This window comes from Lycium barbarum, chromosome 10 (genome assembly GCF_019175385.1).
Source record: "Lycium barbarum isolate Lr01 chromosome 10, ASM1917538v2, whole genome shotgun sequence".
Classification (NCBI taxonomy): Eukaryota; Viridiplantae; Streptophyta; class Magnoliopsida; order Solanales; family Solanaceae; genus Lycium; species Lycium barbarum.
In genome coordinates, this window is record NC_083346.1 from 87,256,838 (window position 1) to 87,281,386 (window position 24,549).

General features: G+C 37.3%; 1 long non-coding RNA gene across 1 annotated transcript; it reads right to left on the minus strand.

The window, feature by feature from the left end:
• Positions 1-870: 870 nt before the first annotated feature.
• On the minus strand, positions 871-5,173 carry LOC132616037 (uncharacterized). Its single transcript, XR_009572943.1, has 3 exons — positions 4,325-5,173; positions 4,063-4,135; positions 871-1,369 (listed from the first exon to the last, which is right to left on the minus strand). It is a non-coding gene; the product is annotated as an uncharacterized LOC132616037 (long non-coding RNA).
• Positions 5,174-24,549: the final 19,376 nt, after the last annotated feature.

Here is a 24,549-nt window from a genome sequence, read left to right on the forward strand (position 1 = left end):
AGTTTAAAAGATGGAAAATAAGCACATGATGTATTCCTGTTTGATTGTCAAATTCGTATATACAAACAACACATCAACGGTCAAGAAATAAATAAGAAATTGTCAAATATCCACTTTCAATGAAGTTTAAAGCTTTTGAATCACAGCAGCTCAAAAGCTAAAACACCCTAAAAGGATTATGTCTTATGGGTATCGTATATAATTAATGTGATATAATTAAGCCCGTCAACCGGTCCGAACCGGAACCGGACCGGCAACTGGTTATGAAACCGGCCGGTTTCCGGTCTAAAAACCGAAACCTGACACTGGTTCCGGTTTACCAGTTTGAAACCCCAAACCGGAACCGGTCCGGTTCAAAATGTCCAAAACCTCTTCTTCTTTTTTTGTATAGTATATATTAGTATATTGTAGGTATATTTACATATGTTATATAAGTTTATAAGTAAATTTTATATATTTACTGACTAACAGGCTAACAGCAAGTCAGCAATACAGCATGTACGTGTATATATATATATTAAGTTATATGCTTAAGTTATACTACATATACATAAAATATAGTAAGAATATGCTTATATATATCAATATACTTAGGTTATATATATATATATATATATATATATATATATATATATATATATATATATATATATATATGTGTGTGTGTGTGTGTTTGTTTAAGTTATATGTATAATATATATTATAAGTATATTCTTAGACTCTTAGTATATTTTAGTTATTTTTGAAGTATATTACTTTCTAGTTTTTAATTTAAGTAGATGTATCATGTATATTATAAGTATATTTTAGGTATATTCCTAACTTAATATAAGTAAAAATATGAACACAAGTAAATAGAAAAAAGCTCAATGAGCCATATATTTTATTCATTTTTATATAACATTTATTTGCAAGTTGTAGTTTTTTTAACTTGCAAATAATACATGAGTTGCAAAAAAATAGTAGAATAATAAAATCACCAATTCTCAATCATTTGGTTAATTTCTCCCATATCATATTCGGTCATGGAGATATCTTCAAAGTCTTTCATTTGGTCCGGTCCACTTGCTATCAAATCTTCAATCTTTTCCTCTTCGCCTTCCTCCGCTTCTAAGTTCTGGTTGCGTCGCTCCGATCTAATCCAATCGTGAATGCGCGCTAGTACTTGCAAGCTAAAGCCGGATAATGAGTGTCTATGGTCTCCAATTTGTTGTCTTCCTTGTCTAAATGCACTCTCCGAAGACACGGTTGATACTTGAACCGTAAGGATATCTCGAGTCATTCTTGAGAGTATCGGATGACTTGCCTTGTATTTCTTCCCCCATGCTAAGACGTCCAGCTCATCCAGTTCCTTGATATCCACATTTGGCTGCATCAAATAAAAGTGATATTCATCAAAGTTTGCATTACAAGAAGGAGTTGGATGTGAATGTAAAACTTTTAAACCCGACAAGTCCTTTTTGCTACTTTGAGAAGTAATAGGGTGTGGAGCAACGGGTGTAGCATGTTCTTCCAAACTAGAATAATGAGTAAAAACTTTTCTAAACTCATCATCAATAGCGGTTTTGGCTTCAGCTAAAGATGGTTGAACTCCCTCTTCAATTTCTAAAAATGTATAAATTTGACCAACTAATGCTTTAGTATAAGACACTTTTAAACAAGGATTTAAAAGAGAACTCAATATAAATAAAGTTGGGATGGGAAAAAAATACTTCTTAAATTTTGTTGTCATATCAAAAATAGTCACTTGATAACCGGGTTTATATTTATATTCTTGTAAAACTCGAGCTATTTCTGCTAAGTAGGCTAAAATTTCGGTTACCGTGGAATAGAATTATCTAGAAAAAGCAAGAGTTGTATTATAAAAATTTTCTAAGAGTTCAACACATTTCTTAACATCTTCCCAATCCGTAAAATTTAACCAATCATCACTATTAATATTGTATTTGTTGTGAACTTGTTGTATGGGAATCCTATACTCATATGCTTGTTGTAGCATAATGTAAGTGTAGTTCCACCTAGTCTCAATTTCTACTTGAATTTTTCTAGGTCTAAGGTTATTTTCCACACAAGCATTCTTAAAATCTCTAATTCTTCCCCTATTAGCATTACAAAAAAAAAAAACGCAACCGCGTCTCTAACTTTTTGAATAGAATCGTCAAAATGCATAAGACTCTCTTTAACAATTAAGTTTAAAATGTGACAACTACATCTTACATGAAAAATATTTTTTAGCGGAGGGTTTAGTTCTCTTTTTAAAAGACCAATCGTCTTTGTATTATTAGAAACATTATGTAAAGCAATACAAAGTGTTTTTCTATAAATGTTAAAAAATCTCATAATAGTAGACATTGAATTCGCTAAACATTTTCCATCGTGACGACCTTTTCTTTCATCATATAAAAAAGCTATAATTCTTTTTTGCATAACCCAATTGTCATCAACCCAATGACATGTAATAGCAAAAAAATCTAACTTGTTAAGACTAAGATCCAAATCAGCAGTAAGAGAAACATTACAATTTAAAGAATTAAATACATGGCGCAAATAAAATCTATATTTTTTACACAAATCTATAACATCCGCTCTACAAGTACTTCTAGGAATACCCTCAAATAACGGATTATAACAACGTTGAATGTAAGTAACAAACCCCAAACCCGAAGGAAAGGAAAATGGTAAACAATCATAAGCTACCATTTTAGCTATTTCTACACGCTCTTTTTTCTTGTCATACTTAAAAATGTTACCGGTTCGTGGGTCTATCGTCATTTGAATACCCCCACATTTGAACCTGTTTGCTCTCCCCAAACATCCATATGTTTCTTTCTCATATAACCATTTAGTGTACCTGTTCCATAATCCTTACTAGTTTCTTGCTTAAAAGTAAATATTTGTCCACATAGGGTACATTTAGCTGTTTAACTTTCCCTATCCTTAGTCATAAATTTCCAAATTTTAGCAGTTGACTTACGAGTTCTAGGCGGTTTGTCTTGTGCATGTGATTGTGCAGGACATGTATCTCCTATGGGATTTTCGGAGGGTTGTGTTTCATCATCAATTTCATTAAAAGTATCGGTATAATGTTGTTGCATTGCCTCATGACCTAAAAGTGGATTATTTCCACCAATATCAATACCTAAATTAGGTGTTTCTTCCACAAATGTTTTCTCAACTTGATGGGCTTAGATATAATAGCAACTTGATGACCAAAGGGACAGACAGTGCACCTTGGTCCCCCGGCAATAACACCACTGGAAGCGGTACAACATGTGGTAGCATATTTGTTACTCCTATACAATTCACATAAAAATTATACCAACCGATCCATTCAGGAAAAGTAAAACCTGCAGATATATAAGCTTTTATGCAATAACCCAAATGAAAAGATGGAAAACCACAATTGAAGGAGTAGGGGCGGAGTCACTACCACCGGTACTACCCTGCTTCTGTTTCAACTTCAGCACAAAACAACACCATATCATTTTATCACGAAATCAAATAAAATAAGATCAGAAAATTAATGAATCGCCAAATTAATATATGTTTGTCTACTTTCATATCCAAATTCATATTGATTAACTATAATTAAGTGCCAAGGTAGCTCAGTTGGTTGAGCATGGGCTTCCATAATAGAGGTCTCAAGTTTGAAACCCCTGCCTATGACAGCAGGGAATTAGCTTTTTGGGTCGAGCTTATCGCACGGGGGTTGCCGAGTGCGGGTTATTTCTCATGTGTGGTTTTTGAGCTATTGCACTAGAGCAAGGTTTACCATGTGTGCACCCGAAGATTAGCGGCTGGGGTTCCCTTATCATAAAAAATTAAGTGCTGAAAGATTATGTAAAGAAAGATATTACAATTGAGTTGGTGTAAATATCGGGTGTGATCGGTTAACAATAAAATAATTACAATTAAGAAACACGGTTCTAAAAACCTTACAAAATTCGCAAGTTTATATTGTTAGTCATCTCAAATTCCAATAGTAGGAACAATAATTAAATAGATGTAGATATTGAAAGAAAAATTTAACTTAGATGGAAAAGGGGAAAAGGAAGGCATTACCCACTAATGGAGATAATGATTGATCTTTTACTACAATTATTGAAAATGTTTATATTCCATTTTGTGATCGAACCTGCAAGCAAGTGAAGCCAAATGAGCAAAATCTTGAGATTTCAGTGATAGTGTGTACTGAAAACAGAGTTCAAAATGTTTTCCCTATAGCAATAACTCTAGAAGTGTATCATATTTGAAACAAAATTTTGGATCAGAAATTTCAAAATTGTAATCTTCGATCAGTCTGTTCTTTAAGAAAGAAAGTTACCAACTTCAAAGTCGATAATTGGATCCCAACTCAGATCGACGGTGCTGCAATTTTGGCAGTGGGCTTGATGAATTTCCCGCGGTTGGCTCAATCCCTGATGAATTGTAAAGCAAATTCACAAGAAAAGGTCGTATAATGATTATCAAACATAGAAGGAAGGCATACATGAAAGGAATTAAAAAACCTCTTTTCATGGATAATAGAAGAAAGAATTAGTAGGCATGGAAGAGTGATCGTCCCCTCATGCCGCAGCCTTCCTTTTAATTTTTTTCTTTTTTTAACTTAAGATTTGTTGTCATTGCACCCTAGGAATCGGCGTTCGAAACCAGTGAGAGTTGAATTTATCCGAAATATATCGCATCTCGCGTCAGATTATCAATTGAAGGAATTTAAAATTCTGGGATTTCATGGAATAGAAACGGTATAAGCGTGGTGTTGGTTGTGTTTGGTTAAATTGACAGGCAACCATTAAAATTAATTAAGAAATGGCTCATCATCATCAAAAATAGAAGGTGAAACGGCTCGGCATTAGCAATCAATTAAGCTGTGTTGGGTATTCTGTAGTATGTAGAAGTGAGAGAACAGAATGAAAACTACAAATGAAGGGGAAAAAAGATAAATACATTATTTGGGCAATGAGAGGTGACACGTCACTGGTCCCTGAACTATAGCCGAAAAATCGAGTTCACATTCAAACTAATCACTCTCTTGATCATCAAAAAAGTGAATTTAATATCATTCTAGAAGCTTATGTGGCACAAAAATTATAATTAAAAAATAGGAAAGTGAAGTAAAAATAAATTTTAAATTTTAATAAAAATTAATTTTTGTCAACTGCTTCTTCTCCATCTCCTCCCCTCCCCCCCCCCCCCCCCCTCGGGCCAAAAAAACCCTTCTTCTTCGTCAGCACCGAGCCACCCCCACCCCGCAAACCTTTATTCTTCTTCTTCATTTAACCACCACGCCCCACCATTGTACCCTTCCATCTCTTCGCCTAAACCATGTTAAACCACTAGAAAAAACTCAACAGCAGATCCGTTCTTTCTCCCATCTCCATCGTTTTTCCCTCCTCCATAGCAAACCAACATTTTGGAACACCTTTTCATTCTCTGACCACCTCCTCCATTATTATTCCATGTAAATCACAAGCAATTTTCAGACTCTACTTTAATCCCTAATCCCAGCACTTATTCAACCTCCTATATGCAATTGAGGTATATTTTTTTTAATAAAATCAACACTTAAGTTGCCACAATTCCACAATAATCCATTAAATTTCTCAAACCCAGCTATTGAATCAAACTTCCCTCTATAAAAGTAAACGAAAAACCTCAAAATCAGAAACAAGAAAAAAAAAAAAAAACGGAACTTAGTGTGCACTGAATTGTCGATGGAAAGAAGTAAAAAAGAAATTGGAGTACTAATTTTCCTGGTGAAGTTCCGGTGATATTAGAAGTAAAAAAGAAATTGGAGTACTAATTTTCCTGGTGAAGTTCCGGCGAAATATCACAAAGAGTAGCCATCACACACTTTCTTTAGTCAAACAAATAGTTATTAAATCTGGTAAAGTTTTGTCTTGATCTTCCGGTGAAGGATTTGGTTGTGGGATATGTATTTTCCCTAAACACGTTATTTATTTTTGACAATTCATCATTATCATCAACAGTTCATGAATCAATAGTTGTTTTAACTTCTCTGATAAATTATTTTGAGATTTTTTTCAAGAAAGGAAGAGAAATGGGATGAATCAAAACATGCAAGAATGGCGGTGGTGAAATTGATGACGGTGGTAGTGGCAGATATGGTGTTTCTGGTGAGATTTGGTGGTGGGATAGTTTAGTGATGAAGAAGATATAATTATTGGAGGGTTTTAATGATTAATTAGGGATTAATTATTGTAAATATAATTAATAAAAGAAAAAGAATACAAAAATTAAAATTTAAAAGATTTATGACGTCGCGCTGATGTGGCGGGCAAGTGTGTAACCCCTCCCCTTGTGCAACTGGTTTTATGTGTACCAGGGGATAAATAAATTCACTTTTTTAATGTGTAGGGGGGCAATAGGTCGCCCGATTAGTTTGAGTGTAGACTTGACTTTTCGGGTATAGTTCAGGGGCCATTTAATGTATTTTGCTAAGACGTTTAACAAGACTTTGTATAAGTTATGAAACGAGTTAGTCCCTAACTTGAGATTTTTTATAAGTGTGGAGGTGTTTTGCTAAGGTTGATCTGCCTGATTTCAAACGGGTAAGTGTAGGACACAAGACATTTGATATTGTCTTTATTGGTTATGCTTAAAATAGTGTTGCATATAGATTATTTCTTTGAATGATTATTCTTCTTGTGAATCTGGGTGCAATTTTTTTAATATGTCATTCCCATTGAAAAATTATATCCTTAGTCATGTGCAAAATAACGCTTCTATATTTATGCATGTTAATTCGCATATTGTGCTTTCTTCTGATGTTATCGCTAATGAACATGAAATAAACTTAAAAGAAGTAAAAGATGTAGAGTTGAGACTAGGGTTGATCCTGACTTTATTACTTCGTTCTTAATTGAGAAATTGACATTAGTGTTTTAAATAATGAATTAGTGTTTATCTATTTAAAAGAAGACTATCGGAAGACTTATGATGAAGCAATGCGGTGATAAGTAAATCCATAAGTAGTAACTGGATATTTAAGAAGAAATTGAGACATGATGGTCCAATTGAGAAATATAGCCTGACGACCCAAAATCTAATAGTCGTGATGGCATCTACCCCACCCGACAGGTGAACCAATCAACAACTGTTATAATTAATTCATTAAGTTAATTAAGCGAAAAGTAAAGTGATAACACGGACATGACTAGCATCAAGTCTTTTACTTATAAACGAATTGCGGAAAATACAAGATACTATCCAAGACTGGTATCATGTGTACAAGAGCCACTAAGGATAATAATACAAGTCTGAAATGACCAATACACTTCTGAGAAAGTACGAAAAGACAGAAATGCATAAAAAGGGATAGAGAGAGAGAGACAAACACTGCGGATCAGCCAAGCAGTTCACCACAAATTGTCGGAATCAGAAACTCAAACTCAAACAGCTCTACGAGACTACTTGCACTCGGAGCTGAATCTGCACCAAAAATAGTGCAGCAAGCATAGTAGAAGCAACTAATCGGATTAAATTGTATAAAGTTAAGGAAGACTTATAAGTACAGCAAGCATAGTAGTGATGAGGTTAATTAAGAAAATTCTTCTTTTAGCACTTATAAGTCTTCCTTAACTTTATACAGTTTAATTATCAAGATAAAGAATTAGCCAAAGTAACCAAGTAGAAGCAACTAATCAGATTGTCAAATAATCAATTAAGTTCAATGGATAAAATGCGATGCCATGGCCATGTTAGCCTACCGGTTTACATACGCACTTCCACGGGGCTGTCCGAAAGTCGCAGCCTATGGGGGGACTTGGAAGGTCCATATACCACCGAAACTATTTTCCACCAGCAAGCACAAATTCGCCAGAATCATTTGCCATCGGCAACCAGCTTCTTTCGGCTCATATAACATCACACCGAACCAAGTCTGATCTAAAACGATAACATCGAGAAAATACCGCGTGAACTATCACCATGAATGGATATGAATAATCACATACGCATGAATATTAATTTACAATTCCACTATAACCATCTACCATGCAGAATCACATAACAACTCGATTATCATAATTATACGGAACTAATGGAGTGATATATGCACATAACAGCCAAACCAAGTTAATTAACTTATCAGCTAATGCCCACATGCTTTGACATTCTTGATTTACAGCTATATCTCAACACATTACCCGTATCATGGCACATGTACTTGTATCAGTGTCTGTCACACCACGGATACGAGACTCCCCCGATCTCTCTTAAAACTTATATTAGTTACTTGTCGAAAACGTCACCCAAACAAAATCTAGAAAAGTCTTAACCTACCTCGAAATCGAGCTAATAAATCATTATAAAGCCTTTCCTTTCCAGAGAGCCTCGCAACACTCATAATCTATCAAATATGCGATGTAAATGAGTATACGAGTCTGTTGACACTCATGTTGCCATAGTAATAACCCAGGCTCGAAAAGACAACCCAAAGGACAAACCTGAGCCCCTAAGGTCAAAACTAAAATTTTATTGGATAATCTATTTACCCATATCTTTTAACGCCTGAATCCATAAAATTGCTTAATTTCATCCACTAATCGGATATCAAATAAATGTTTTACCATTTTTCAACTTTAGGGTTCAAAACTCCATTTCTACCAACCAAAATCATTAAATAAATGTGAATTAAATAAATTAATCAAGTGAAAACACAAATATATGGATTAGATCCTTACCCCGAGCCAAATCACGAATTTTGCTTTCGAAATGTTACACCTTGGAAAATTTCCCGTTAACGTACAGTGAATAGGCCAGCGAAGGGAAGGACGTATATGATGTTTTGATAAGTAAGAAATATCATTTGATGAACCTAATCAAGATTCAAAGACATTTGACGTAAGGGAAGAAGGTTGTCAAGGAAAGCAAGGGATATGTTGCGTGTCGGGTGAGAATTATGAGCGACAAGTTAATGATGGCTTAAAGATGTTTTGGAGAAGAGTGATAATGTCCCTTAGATTGGTATTGAGGTGTTAATCAAGTGTCGAGAAGGGTCCATAAGGATTGGAGATCAAACGAGTCAATGAGAACGAACTTCGGAGAGCTGGGCATTATACGGCCAAACATATGGACCGTATGTCCAGTCGTATGTTCTGCCCAGAATGAGGGTCTTCACTTGACCAAACATACGGTCCAGACATACAGTCAGTATAAAATATACGGACCGTATGTTGGTCCGTATGTTCGTGTCGGGTCAGATGTTAAAACGATGTAAGGACCCTCTCTCTTATTTAATTCATTTCATTTCCACTCTCCACACTTCAAGAACCCTCTAGAATCCTCTCCACTCTCCGTCCAAAAGAACCTAAGAGAAATTGATGATCAACTTTATCAAACCCACAAAATCAAGTGTATGAAACATATCAAAGTTCATCTAAGCCAAGAAATCCCAAGGGAAGTGAGCTAGGGCTTTTGTGCAAGAAGAGAGTTTCCACTCAAGGCTTATTCTTCCATTATCTAAGGTGAGTTTTATGATCATTCCATGTTGTTTAAGATGTTGAAAAGTTAAAACACTTAGATTGTAGAAGGATATAGGAAATGGGTCATGAATGTGTGAATAGTGTCATTGTTGAGTAGTAGTTTGGGGTGAATTATGAATATTGGTATGTTGTGATTATAAGTCCGCTATAAATGACATTTATAACATGGGGAAAGTATTATATGTGAGAAAGCGCGATAGTGAACTATAACCACGATTATGGAGAAATTGAAGTGAAATTGTGAAATGCGGATAATGTAAGCGAATGATGATTGTTACCTATAATATTGTGAATGTTGTTAGGGATGTTTGGGAGTTGATATATGATATGGAGAAAGTAGTAGAAACAAAGGAAATGCTGCCCAATTTTCTCTAGCATTAGTAACACGTTCATATAATCGATTAACTAATGTTGATGCGAATCCTCTTGAAGGTAGAAACGTGGGCATTGAAGGAGAACAAGCAAGCGATAGATTAGTTAAACGAAAAAGGTATGTGAGGCTAGTCCTTTATTTCTACGACATGAATCCTATGGCATGATTTTTCCTTCTTCTCCATGAATCTCCTACATCCCGGAAAACTAAGAGTTTATGTTCATGAATAGCCATATGAGATAAGAGATACATTATGAGCCCAAAAATGATGATGATGGGCTTAAGTCTAAAGATTCTAGAGTTCATGATACGATGTTTCTACAAAGTTAATGATGTTGTTTATTGTATACACTCACCTTATATACTATTTCCTTCAAGGTGAGACAAAATGCTTATAAATGCTCCATAATGGAATCGGGGGTTCATGACCTTATGTCACCTCGATAAAGTATAGCTTTCTTTGAGTTTCTATGCAAGCATTATGATGAGTACATGTTGATGATATTACACCACGCCTATATGGCCGGGCAGACACCGGTAAGGCGGGCAGCGTATACACCATGTCTAGATGGCATGGGCAGACACCACTAGTGGGCGGCATGAGATGGTACCCCGGACGCGGGAGGCCTGGACGCATGCTAATGATTATCACACCATACCTATATAGTCGGGCAGCTTATACATATATGCATACATGATATGATGATGATTATGAAGTAAGCCAGCAAGCATTATTTCTTTTATAATTAACAGTCAGTTACAGGTTGCCCTTATTGGATGCTTCCGTTATCTCATTGAGGTATTATTATTACTTTATGCCTCTCATACTCAGTACAATGTTCGTACTGACGTCCGTTTTCTTTCGACGTTGTGTTCATGCCCACAGGTAGACAGGGAGGTGATGCAGACTCGTAGGAGCTATTAGCTGACTTGAGAGCACTCCATTGTTTCGGAGGTGCCGTTGACTATTATTTTGTGTATATATGTATATTTTAGGCACGACGGGGTCCTGTCCCGTCCCTATGTCTAGCACTCTAGTAGAGGCTCGTAGATACGCATGTGTGGGTAGTATGGTATCACGATGCCACTATTGTGTATGTATTATTATTTTTATAGCCAAAGGGCTTATGTATGTATAAAAGTAATTATGTTTCCAAACGAGAAATGATTTCTCTATGATTTGAGTATGAATTTGATAAAAGAACGCTTAATGAGTTTGATGAGTAGTAGAATGAATGGTGCTCGGTGGTAAGCCCCGGGTACCCGTCACGACCCCTAGTTGGGTCGTTACAAAAGTGGTATAAGAGAAGTTCAGTCTTAGGAAGTGTCTACGAGCCGTGTCTAATAGAGTCTTGTTTATGGTGTGTTGTGCGCCACACTAATAAACAGGAGGCTACAGGGCATTTAGAAAAAATGACCATCTTTCATCTTAAGAGATCGTGCGATAGAGCTGTGTTATAAGATTTTCTCATCTTAATAGTGTGCTATGATTTCAGAAATGCCGCCAAAGGGAAAAGCTACAGCCGCCCATAAGGGCAAGACTACGATTAAAAGGCGGGTAGAAAGAGAGCCGCCAATGAATGTAGAAGAGGGCGAGTCACATAATGAGGCCCCATCTAATACTTCCTCCACCCCGCCTAATGTAGAAGAACAAGGAGGAGCTTCAGCTCCAGTTCCTCCACCGGTTGCTTCGGGTCAACAAGTGACCGAGGCTATCCATTTATTGATGTAGTTAGTTGCCGCCCAGGCACAGTGGCAGACTGTGGGTTCAAGTGATCGGGCTGCTAGTACCATAGCCGGTGATTTTATGAGTTTGAATCCTCCGGAGTTTTTCGAGTCAAAGCCGGATGAAGACCCTTAAGGTTTTATTGATGAGATGCTGAGAACATTGAGGATTATTCATGCCTCCGAAACTGAATCTGTGGAGTTGGCATCTTATAGACTCCGAGATGTGGCAGTATTGTGGTACAATAATTGGCTAGCATCAAGAAAAGAAAATGCGCCTCCTCCCGTGTGGCAAGAATTTGTAGATGCTTTCATCCGCCACTATTTGCCACCCGAGGTCCGCCGAGCTAGAGCGGATAGGTTCTTAAATTTAAAGCAAGGAAATATGAGTGCCTGGGAATATAGCCTTCAGTTTAATTCATTGGGTAGATATACCCCGACTATGGTGGCCGATATGGGAGATAGGGTACACAGGTTTGTGAGTGGCTTAGGGCCACATTTATTTAAGGATTGTTTGACGGCTTCGTTGCAAGATGGGATGGAAATTTCTCGAATACAAGCCTATGCCCAGAATTTAGAAGGACAACAATTTTCGCAAAGGGGTGATCGTGATATCGATAGAAGGTAAAGTAAGAGAGCCAGATCTATGGGGGCAGGAATTGATTATAGAGAGGGATCAAGGCAGACACATTCTAGACACTCAGGCCAGTCGGTGACTAGTGCACCTCCACGGTTTGCAGGTAGGATATTTGATCTCTCCTTTCGTTCAGGACAGGGTCAGAGTTCGAGGGCCTCAGATTCTCAGTTTGGGGGCGATTATAGCCAGAGGAAACCCCCAGTACCGCAATGCAGCCAGTGCGGTAGACTACATTCCGGACAGTGTCGCCAAGGTTCAGATGTTTGCTATGTCTGCGGCCAGGTTGGGCATATGATGCGAGATTGCCCGTCGATGAGTGGTAGAGTTGGGGTTCAGCCCACAGGATCAGCAGCTGGTTCCTCTTCAGTGCGCCCGGTAGGACGACTCCCCAGATTTCAGCAGGTCGAGGTAGAGGCAGAGGGGGAGCATCTACTTCAGGTGCCACACAGCCCCGTGTTTATGCTTTAGTCGGACGACAGGATCTCGAGTCCTCCCCGGATGTGGTTACAGGTACATTATCTGTTTTTCCCATGATGTGTACGCATTGATAGATCCGGGTTCTACCTTGTCTTATATTACCCCGTATGTTGCTGGTTGTATTTGGGTGAAACCTGAGCCAGATAAACCTTTTGAGGTGTCTACTCCGGTTGGTGATCCCGTGATAGCTAGACAAGTGTATAAAAATTGTGTACTTGTGATATGCAATCGCCAGACCAAAGCTGATTTAATTGAGCAGGAAATGTTAGATTTCGATGTGATTATGGGTATGGATTGATTAGCCTCATGTTATGCTAATGTTGATTGTCGAATGAAAAAAGTTCGATTCCAATTTCTGGGAGAGCCCGTGCTTGAATGGAAGGGTAATACAGCATCTCCAAAAGGTAGGTTTATTTCCTACCTTAAAGCAAGAAAGATGATAGCTAAAGGCTATATTTATCACCTAGTCCGAGTACATGACACTGAAGCAAAGTCGCCAACTTTCCAATCCATTCCGGTAGTGAATGAATTTCCGGATGTATTTCCAGATGAACTTCCAGGCCTTCTTCCGGAAAGGGAGATTGGTTTCGCTATCGATGTGTTGCTGGACACCAAGCCTATTTCTATTCCTCCTTATCGAATGGCTCCGGCAGAACTGAAAGAGCTAAAGGCACAGTTGAAAGATTTGCTTGAGAAGGGGTTTATTAGACCCAGTTCATCACTGTGGGGAGCACCAGTCTTGTTCATGAGAAAGAAAGATGGTTCCCTACGAATGTGCATCGATTATAGGCAGTTGAATAAGGTGACAATAAAGAACAAATATCCTCTCCCAAGGATTGTTGATTTATTTGATCAACTACAGGGTGCCAAGTGGTTTTCCAAGATCGACTTGCGGTCAGGATATCACCACGTGAGAGTTAAAGAAGAAGATATTCCCAAAACAGCTTTCAGAACGAGATATGGCCATTACGAATTCCGAGTGATGTCGTTTGGGTTAACCAATGCTCCGGCAGTGTTCATGAATTTGATGAATAACGTATCCAGGCCTCTCTTGGATTTATTCGTGATAGTATTCATTGATGATATTCTGGTATACTCTCGCACAAAATCAGAACATGCCGATCATTTACGTATTATTCTTGACATTCTTCGAACCCGAAAATTGTATGAAAAATTTTCAAAGTGCGAGTTTTGACTGAATTCTGTGACATTTTTGGGCCATGTTATCTCAGATGATGTCATTCGAGTCGACACTCAGAAAATTGAAGCTGTGAAGACTTGGCCAAGGCCTACGACGCCTACAAAAGTCTGTAGTTTTCTGGGATTGGCAGGTTACTATAGAAGCTTCGTAGAGGGATTTTCCTCTATTTCATCCCCATTGACGAAGCCAACCCAGAAGTCAGTTAAATTTCAGTGGAATGATGCTTGTGAACGCAGCTTCCAAGAGTTGAAGGACAGATTAACCTCAGGTCCAGTCTTAACACTTCCAGAAGGGCCAGATGGTTATGTTGTGTACTGTGATGCTTCCGGTGTTGGGTTAGGATATGTGTTAATGCAGCACGGTAAAGTCATTCCTTATGCTTCGAGACAACTGCGGAAACATGAAAAGAACTACCCAACTCATGATCTCGAATTGGCTGCAGTCATTCATGCATTAAAAATGTGGAGACATTACTTGTATGGTGTGCATGTCGATATTTATCCAGATCACAAAAGTCTTCAATACATCTTCAAATAGAAGGATTTAAATCTGTGGCAGAGGCAGTGGTTAGAGTTATTGAAAGATTATGATGTGAGCATTTTATACCACCCCGAAAAAGCAAATGTAGTAGCTGATGCGCTTAGCCGCCGATCAATGGGCAGCCTATGTGAAGTTCCTCTGGAAAAGAAAGAGATGATCCATGAGCTCCACCAACTAGCTAATCTTGGAGTACGTGTGATTGATTCAGGTAGTGCAGGAATCGATATTAATGATCCCACAATTTCATCCCTGAATACGGAAGTGAAAGAGCGACAATATGAAGATCCTCAGTTGAGCCATTATAGAAATGTAGTTCATGAAAAAGAGAAGTCCCCATTTGAAACTTATATGGATGGAATTCTCAGATACCGAGGCAGGCTATGTGTTCCGAATGTCGAAGAATTGCGCCGTCGAATTCTAGAAGAAGCTCATTACTCTCAGTATTCTACTCACCCAGGTGCAACAAAGATGTATCATGATCTCAAGTTGATATATTGGTGGGATGGCATGAAGAGATACATAGCAGAATTTGTAGCACAATGTCAAAATTGTCAGCAAGTGAAAATCGAACATCAAAAGCCAGGAGGATTATTGCAAGCAATGGAAATCCCTACTTGGAAGTGGGAAGTGATCAACATGGATTTTATCGTGGGGTTACCTCGTTCTCGAGACAAGTATGATTCTATATGGGTGATTGTGGACAGATTAACGAAAGCAACTCATTTTCTTCCAGTCAGAACCACGTACTCAGCAGAAGATTATGCGAGGTTGTATCTCAAAGAAATTGTGCGACTCCATGGTATTCCGATATCCATTATCACAGATAGAGGAGCGCAATTTACAGTCAAGTTCTGGAAATCTTTCTAAGAAGGTCTAGGTACTCAAGTAAAGCTTAGCACGATATTTCATCCGCAGACTGATGGGCAAGCCGAACGTACTATCCAGACCTTGGAGGATATGCTAAGAGCATGTGTTCTAGATTTCGGTGGTATTTGGGATGATCACTTACCTCTAATCGAGTTTGCATACAAAAATAACTACCATTCCAGTATCCAAATGGCTCTGTATGAAGCCTTATATGGGAGGAAGTGTAGATCCCCAATTGGATGGTTTGAAACAGGAGAGGTACAGCTAATAGGCCCTGAATTGGTTCAGCAAGCGGTAGAAAAAGTCAAGGTGATCCGAGACAGGTTACTAACAGCCCAAAGTCGCCAAAAATCTTATGCAGACAACCGCCGGCGAGACTTAGAATTTCAAGTCGATGATTGGGTATTTTTTAAGGTGTCGCCAATGAAAGGGGTGATGAGATTTGGCAAGAAAGGGAAATTAAGTCCTCGATACATTGGACCCTATAAGATTATCCGCAAAGTGGGTCAAGTAGCCTACGAATTGGACTTGCCTTCTAAGCTTGAATCAGTCCATCCAGTCTTCCATATCTCAATGCTCCGCAAGTGTGTTGGAGATCCTACGAGGATTGTTCCAATAGATGATGTTCAAGTGACGGAAAAGCTAGCCTATGAAGAAGTGCCCATTGCCATATTAGCCAGGCAAGTACGAGGACTTCGAAATCAGGAAGTAGCATTAGTCAAAGTCTTGTGGCGAAACAACAACCGAGAAGAAATGACTTGGGAGGCGGAAGAGAAAATGAAATCCACATATCCACACTTATTTCAGCCCCAAAAGAGATCCACGATGAAACATCAGAATTATGAGGTATGTATACTTTCTTTTTATGCATATTGGTCGTGTGTGGCCAACTATATTGCTATTGTGTTGTGGCCCTGTGAGGCAATATTATTATGGGTTGTTGTGATAGTATGGTAGTGCCATATTACAGGGGAAACTCTGGCGAACTTTTCGTAGAATTCCCGAGTGTTTAACATTCGAGGACGAATGTTCCAAAAGGGGGGGAAGAATGTTACACCTTGGAAAATTTCTCGTTAACGTACAGTGAATAGGCTAGCGAAGGGAACGACGTATATTATGTTTTGATAAGTAAGAAATAGCATTTGATAAACCTAATCGAGATTCAAAGACATTTGACGTAAGGGAAGAAGGTTGTCAAGGAAAGCAAGGGATATGTTGTGTGTCGGGTGAGAATTATGAGCGACAAGTTAATGATGGCTTAAAGATGTTTCGGAGAAGAGTGATAATGTCCCTTAGATTGGTATTGAGGTGTTAATCAAGTGTCGAGAAGGGTCCATAAGGATTGGAGATCAAACGAGTCAACGAGAACGAACTTCGGAGAGCTGGGCATTATACGGCCAACATACTGGTCGTATAAAACATACGGGGACCGTATGTCCAGCCGTATGTTCTGCCAGAATGAGGGTCTTCACTGGACCAAACATACGGTCCAGACATACAGTCAGTATAAAATATACGGACCGTATGTTGGTCCGTATGTTCGTGTCGGGTCAGATGTTAAAACGATGTAAGGACCCTCTCTCTCATTTAATTCATTTCATTTCCACTCTCCACACTTCAAGAACTCTCTAGAATCCTCTCCACTCTCCATCCACAAGAACGTAAGAGAAATGGATGATCAACTTTATCAAACCCACAAAATCAAGTGTATGAAACATATCAAAGTTCATCTAAGCCAAGAAATCCCAAGGGAAGTGAGCTAGGGCTTTTGTGCAAGAAGAGAGTTTCCAGTCAAGGCTTATTCTTCCATTATCTAAGGTGAGTTTTATGATCATTCCATGTTGTTTAAGATGTTGAAAAGTTAAAACACTTAGATTGTAGAAGGATATAGGAAATGGGTCATGAATGTGTGAATAGTGTCATTGTTGAGTAGTAGTTTGGGGTGAATTATGAATATTGGTATGTTGTGATTATAAGTCCTCTATAAATGACATTTAGAACATGGGGAAAGTATTATATGTGAGAAAGCGCGATAGTGAACTATAACCACGATTATGGAGAAATTGAAGTGAAATTGTGAAATGCGGATAATGTAGGCGAATGATGATTGTTGCCTAATATATTGTGAATGTTGTTAGGGATGTTTGGGAGTTGATATATGATATGGAGAAAGTAGTAGAAACAAAGGAAATGCTGCCCAATTTTCTCTAACATTAGTAACACGTTCATATAATCGAATAACTAATGTTGATGCGAATCCTCTTGAAAGTAGAAACGTGGGCATTGAAGGAGAACAAGCAAGCGATAGATTAGTTAAACGAAAAAGGCATGTGAGGCTAGTCCTTTATTTCTACGGCATGAATCCTATGGCATGATTTTTCCTTCTTCTCCATGAATCTCCTACATCCCGGAAAACTAAGAGTGTATGTTCATGAATAGCCATATGAGATAAGAGATACATTATGAGCCCAAAAATGATGATGATGGGCTTAAGTCTAAAGATTCTAGAGTTCATGATATGATGTTCCTACAAAGTTAATGTTGTTGTTTATTGTATACACTCACCTTATATACTATTTCCTTCAAGGTGAGGCAGAATGCTTATAAATGCTCCATAATGGAATTGGGGTTTCACGACCTTATGTCACCTCGATAAAGTATAGCTGTCTTTGAGTTTCTATACATGCATTATGATAAGTACATGTTGATGATATTACACCGCGCCTATATGGCCGGGCAGACACCGGTAAGGCGGGCAGCGTATACACCATGTCTAGATGGCATGGGCAGACACCACTAGTGGGCGGCATGAGATGGTACCCCGGACGCGGGAGGCCTGGACGCAGGCTAATGATTATCACACCATACCTATATAGTCGGGCAGCTTATACATATATGCATACATGATATGATGATGATTATGAAGTAAGCCAGCATGCATTATTTCTTGTATAATTAACAGTCAGTTACAGGTTGCCCTTATTGGATGCTTCCGTTATCTCATTGACGTATTATTATTACTTATGCCTCTCATACTCAGTACAATGTTCGTACTGACGTCTGTTTTCTTTGGACGCTGTGTTCATGCCCACAGATAGACAGGGAGGTGATCCAGACTCGTAGGAGCTATTAGCTGACTTGAGAGCACTCCATTGTTCCGGAGGTGCCTTTGACTATTCTTTTGTTTATATATGTATATTTTTTGCACGACGGGGTCCTGTCCTGTCCCTATGTCTAACACTCTTGTAGAGGCTCGTAGATACACATGTGTGGGTAGTATGGTCTCACGATGCTACTATTGTGTATGCATTATTATTTTGATAGCTGAAGGGCTTATGTATATATAAAAGTAATTATGTTTCCAAACGAGAAATGATTTCTCTATGATTTGAGTATGAATTTGATAAAAGAACGCTTAATGAGTTTGATGAGTAGTAGAATGAGTAGTACTCGATGGTAAGCCCCGGTACCCGTCAAGGCCCCTAGTTGGGTCGTGACACGAAATTACCTCAAACTGAGCTCCGGAAGTCAAAATAAGAAAAATTAAATGTCTTCTCGGATTTGGGAATTTAATGCACAACCAGCCTGACCCTCTTTCGCGAACGCGAAGGGTGCTCGCACTAGCGACCCAATCCCCCGACTCGGCCCATTGTGAACGCTAGGGGACATCCGCGATCGCGAGGCACTCTCCCCCTAGGCCCTCTATCGTGAACGCGACCCACCGCCCGTGAACACGATACCCCCACTTCATCCTTCTCTGCGAATGCGATGGTTCCCATACGAACGCGAAGAAGGATCTCCAACACCAGCAAACCAGAAAATTCGGGTGTTATGCAAATTGTCTAATTAACACCTGAAACTCATCTGGAACCTCCCATACACAAACCAAATATGCAAATCAGTCATAAAATACACTATGAATCTGCTGGAACTCTCAAAACACCGATCCAAAATCGTCTTTACCCGATGTTAACCGTGGTCAATCTAAATCCTTAACTTTATTAGAATTACAACCAAGTATCTTGAAACACACTAAAGCCTTCCAGGACTCGTCCAAACCACTCAACTAAGACATAAATCACGTTCCGGAAATCACAAAACTGTCAGATCTCAGATTCAAGTTCGTTAGCCTCAGATGACTTTGGTCAAACCTTTTCATTACTTTAACTTAAGAACTTCCAAAATTAAATTTTTATTCTTCAATACTCACCCGATTGCCTCGGGAATCGTGACACCCATCCTCGTAAGTCAAAAACCTCATATTAAAGCTACAGGAAGGGTCATTTAGGAAAAATAAATCCTAATGCTCAAAAACGATCTAAGGGGTCGTTACAGTGCCTGTCTTTGCAAATGCGACCACTTGGCCGTAATTGCGATGCACCATCTGGAAACAATATTAGCAGCTGCGTTGACACTAAAACATAGTTCAAAACTCATCCAAACCCCTCAGTTCTCAACTCGAACTATCTCACTGAGTCTCAAATGATAAAAACAACATGCACAAAGCGCCAAAACATATTTTAGAATGCAAATGCTCAAAAAGAGGGATTGAATTGTTAGAACTGTCAAAGACCAATTTGCCAACTTTGTAGACGGCGAGTAAACTCCTCATGTCATTAGAATTCCAAGCTAACATAAGCTATCTAAAGGTCATCGTCCTTACTTATTTGTGATTAGTCAAGCATCTTATTAAATGAAATTTTATTCAATTCTTACAGGAAGAGGGTTATTATTTAACTTTGGACGATTACTTGTTTTATTTCTTAATTGAGTAGTTTATGCACAAATAATAATACTTATTTTCAGTTTGACCGTCCAATATAATATGTAAAATTTATTATCTCGACTAATTTAAATTCGTAAAAATAAAAGGACTTTATTAAGAAGGATGCATTTCCTACAACACTTCCTATCAAAGGTTCTCTGACAAGCTTAGCCGTAAAGTCTTAATTATGATTCAAACTTTCACCTGAGTATACATACGTATCAAATTCATCAACTCTAGATTTTGAATCTCTCTCGTCAGAGGGATCTAAGATTTAAATTTTAGGAATTCAATCTTAAGATTTTAGTATTGAACCCATTATATTTTTAAAGTTATGGGTTCATATCTACTATTTATTATAATTTTAATAACTTTTTACACATAAATTTATGGTCCGCGTCGAAAGTTAAGGTTCAATTGAACCTCCACTTGCTATGCTGTATACGCCCCTGTGACTCTTATAAAATAGATAATATCCGACTAGTGAAGCTAAAAAGTCATAGTAGCAAAAACGTTAACTTGCAAGTAGTGTTTTAAAAGGCGGGAACATAAGGCGGGCGTTTTATTTAGTAAGGGGCGAGGCGTAAGCCCCGAGACACGGGACGTAAGAGCCACGAATCTTTAAATTTTTAATTTATAATGTAGTAAAATAGTATAATAACACAAAAATTATAAAAGAAATATATTAATAATTTTAAAAAATTAAAAACATGATTAAAGACACTCATAAAAAACAAAACTTCTAACATGATTATACAAGTAAAAATAATGCAAATGATTTAAAAGTTATTATGAGATGCAAACCGACTTTAACCTCTTAACTTTCAAACAATAAAAGAATCACAATTTCTTAAAACATACTACTATCATATATATTATGCAATTTACCTCCCTAAAAGAAAATAATCAATAAACTTTAGCATGTTATAATTAAAACATCAGCCTCCTTCATGAATAAAAATAAAACTACTTTCAAATAGCAAAATAATAAACTATGATAATTTTGAGACGTAGGACAAAAACGTGGAGGCTAATGACAGGCGAAGATGTAAAATTCGGCTATGTATTTTTAAGAAATGTTAAGAGATATTCACCCTAACAGTGTTTTCAAATAGTAAATATGCAATACTTCAGTTTGTTATTTGAGTTATTCTCAATCGTCTTATTTCTATAGCTGAAGAAACCTATTAAGCATCATTCATTTAATAAAGAATTATGAGGGACAATAATGTTAACTGAGGAATTTGACACATAATTTGTGCAAGAACTCTTAGGCGAGCCTCGAGCGTTGGGCGTTAGGCGTGTTTAGGTAGTACAGTCGGGCGCTTAGGTCGTAAGCTTCACAGAACTAAGCCTCACACGTAAGTCTCGAAGCGTTTTGCAGTGCCCTGCTCGGGGACGAGCCCCGAGGCAAGTCGGGGGCGAGTCCCAAAATTGTCTTTTAAAACACTGCTTGCAACTACTAGCAACTACTGATGAAGCGAGAAGGGAGGACAGGAAATGATTGACTTGATTTTCTTTTCTGAAAACAAGAGAAAGCGACGAGAAATTACAAGGAAACATCCTTGTAACTTGTTAGTCTGGTACTAGTATTTTCAAACACTGATTTCGTCATCATTATTTGAAATACTAAATTTCAACATTTGAAATATTGATAAAATGTAAAGTAATTATTTGAAGAATATTTAAAATGAAATGGTGATTCGCTTACATATCTTTAATTTATTTATTTTTCAATTAGATTTTATGTTCAAATACGATTTCAACATTTATATATTCTTTTTCAACTTTAATTGTCATTTTTTTTAACTTTAACCATATATTGTTCAAACACCTACAAAACAAGATCAAGGCCTCCCCTCCTCTCTTCCTACCATTTTCCTTCTTCACCAAATAAAAGATCTTAATTCTACAGTTATACACACAACACATTACATACAAACGTGTGATATTTGAAGTAGCTTTCATACATTAATTAAGAACTACCTATCATTTGAAGTAGCTTTTATACATTAAGAAGTAGTTATCCATTTGATAACTTGAATAATAATTGGGATTATCTAAAACTGATGGATAATACGGGAACTATCACCTATACATTTCATGTTACGGTTGAACGAATAAGGACATTAAAAATTGGACCGTTGAACGAGAAAGAGCATTATAATTGGACATGGTCTCACAAATAATTTTGACCACGGTTCCTTTTTCAATTTTTCCAATATAGATGACGATGGATTTAATATGCGGTAGTTATTGTTCCTTTTTGTTTTTTTTCATAATGCTTTATCATGCTTTTATAGTATTTTGTCATGACTTTTATACTGCTTTGAGTTGCTTGTCTTGTGTCAAGGGTCCGTCGGAAACAACCTATCTACCTCTCAAGATAGGGACGAAGTCTGCGTACACTCTATCCTCCTCAGATCCTACTTTGTGAGATTTCACTGAGTATATTATTGTTGTTGTTGTATGGAACTATGGATGACGATATAATTCCTACACAGAAAATCATTCAGTAGGCTTCACAAGTATTTGTGCACTATTATTTGGTAATTATCTATTGTTTGTCGGATGGTTGTAAGAATTTAAATTTTATTGGATTTAATTCATAAAATAGTTTAGACTATATTTTAAATTCAACAAAATTAGTACAAATTGTATAGGTCAAAGTACGTGTTTGATAGCTGGACTAATCAGGAGATGACACGTCGCAAAAAGAATCCAACAATATCAAACTCAGCAGAAATAATACCGGGCACATCACCAAATCGTATCTGCTAGGGGCATTCTTATCCATCAAGAGTCCAGTACGACGACGAAGACCCATCTAGCTCTAGAGAGGTGAGTCCGGAAGTGCAACCAGCAATGTCCAGTGAAGATAAGCTCAACTTACAATCATGCCTGAAGAATTATAGATTTGCTCCAACAGTTTCATAACCGTACACGTAACGGCTTTGCCGTACATATAATGGTCATTATGAGGGGCATGCAACATGAAAGGCGTTATTTAGGGTTAGATTATAATTTTATCCCTTCCCTTCACTTGTATCCCATCTAATTTTCATCCAAAATAGCTTTATCTTGCTCAATTGCATAATATAAGCTCTCTGATTCTGACATCTCCAGTGACATTGCTCGACAATGACACCTAGGATAATACAAAAGATCTACTTAACACCTTCTACTTATTTTGCTTTATTATCTATTGCTAAAATTTATCGTATACTACACATCTTAAGTTCGATTTCTTCAAGAATATAACTAAATCTTAAAGCGCAGGAAAAATCATCATGAATTACGCCTTAGGATTGGCTCCTTCACAAGAATCAACTTTCAAGAACATGTCCTTTTGGCCTACAAAAATATAAAAGAACAAAGCACAAGTAAAAAAAAGATGGTTATCTATCGACACGTTTCAAATTCTGAAGTCAAGTAAAAAATTTACCTAGACCGATTCGGTGAGTACTAAAAGTTAAGATTTTTTTACGAGAATGGAGCTCTTGAAGTTTAATTTCTAAAAATCAAAGCGGTTCATGATTTGAGTACTTCTGCGTCAAGATATAATTTCTTTAGTGAAGACACTCCAAGCTAAAAATCAGAACGTGGCAGGATATGAAGGTAAAATTCAAAATAATACCTAAAATAATCCTAAAGGAATTTGACTTTCAATTTTGGATACGTTGTAGCTTTTTGTGTCTAAGATCGGTACAATCAAGCGACTTTCAATGTCAATGCTTCTATATCAAGATGTATATTTTTTGGTGAAGCTGCAAATTTGAAACTATTAACGTGACAAAATTTAAAGATGGCCTCAAAAATTCATCGAGAGCGTTTTTGAAGGACTTAATTCTGAATTTTGTACAGATTAAAGTCTAATTTATGGAAAATCATATAATTCTTGATCGACATTTCTACAATAAGATATAAATTATATACCTAAGCATGCTAAGCTGTGAAAAAGAAATGAAAATTGAATTAAAAAAAGAGAAGAAAAGAAGAAGAGGGCTTACTTGTTGGAAAGCCTCCAATGGACTATAAAGAACTAAGAACAAAGATCCCTTTATATAGAGGTGGAAGATGAGATTTGAGACAAGTATAAGATTTTTTAAATTAAAAAAAAAAAAAAAAAGATATAATCTCCTAAACAGAGTAAAAATACATTAGCTCTCCAGCAACAATTAGGCTACAACTAAAATTGTTGTGTACTCACGTTGAAATTAGAGACAAGGTAGGATAAAAATTGCTAACTGAATATTGTGTACAGAATAACCATGTGGTGGACACAGTATTTCGAATGAGATAACATGCCTAATCATTACGACGAAAGAGATTCCTTTCCAAGTAAAGAAATGTGGAAACTACAAGCAATGGTTTACATGGCTTTGCCTTGTCCCTATTCTAGTGACTGGACATTATATTCTTTCAAGTAATTGATAGGGTTTATACGCAACAAATAAA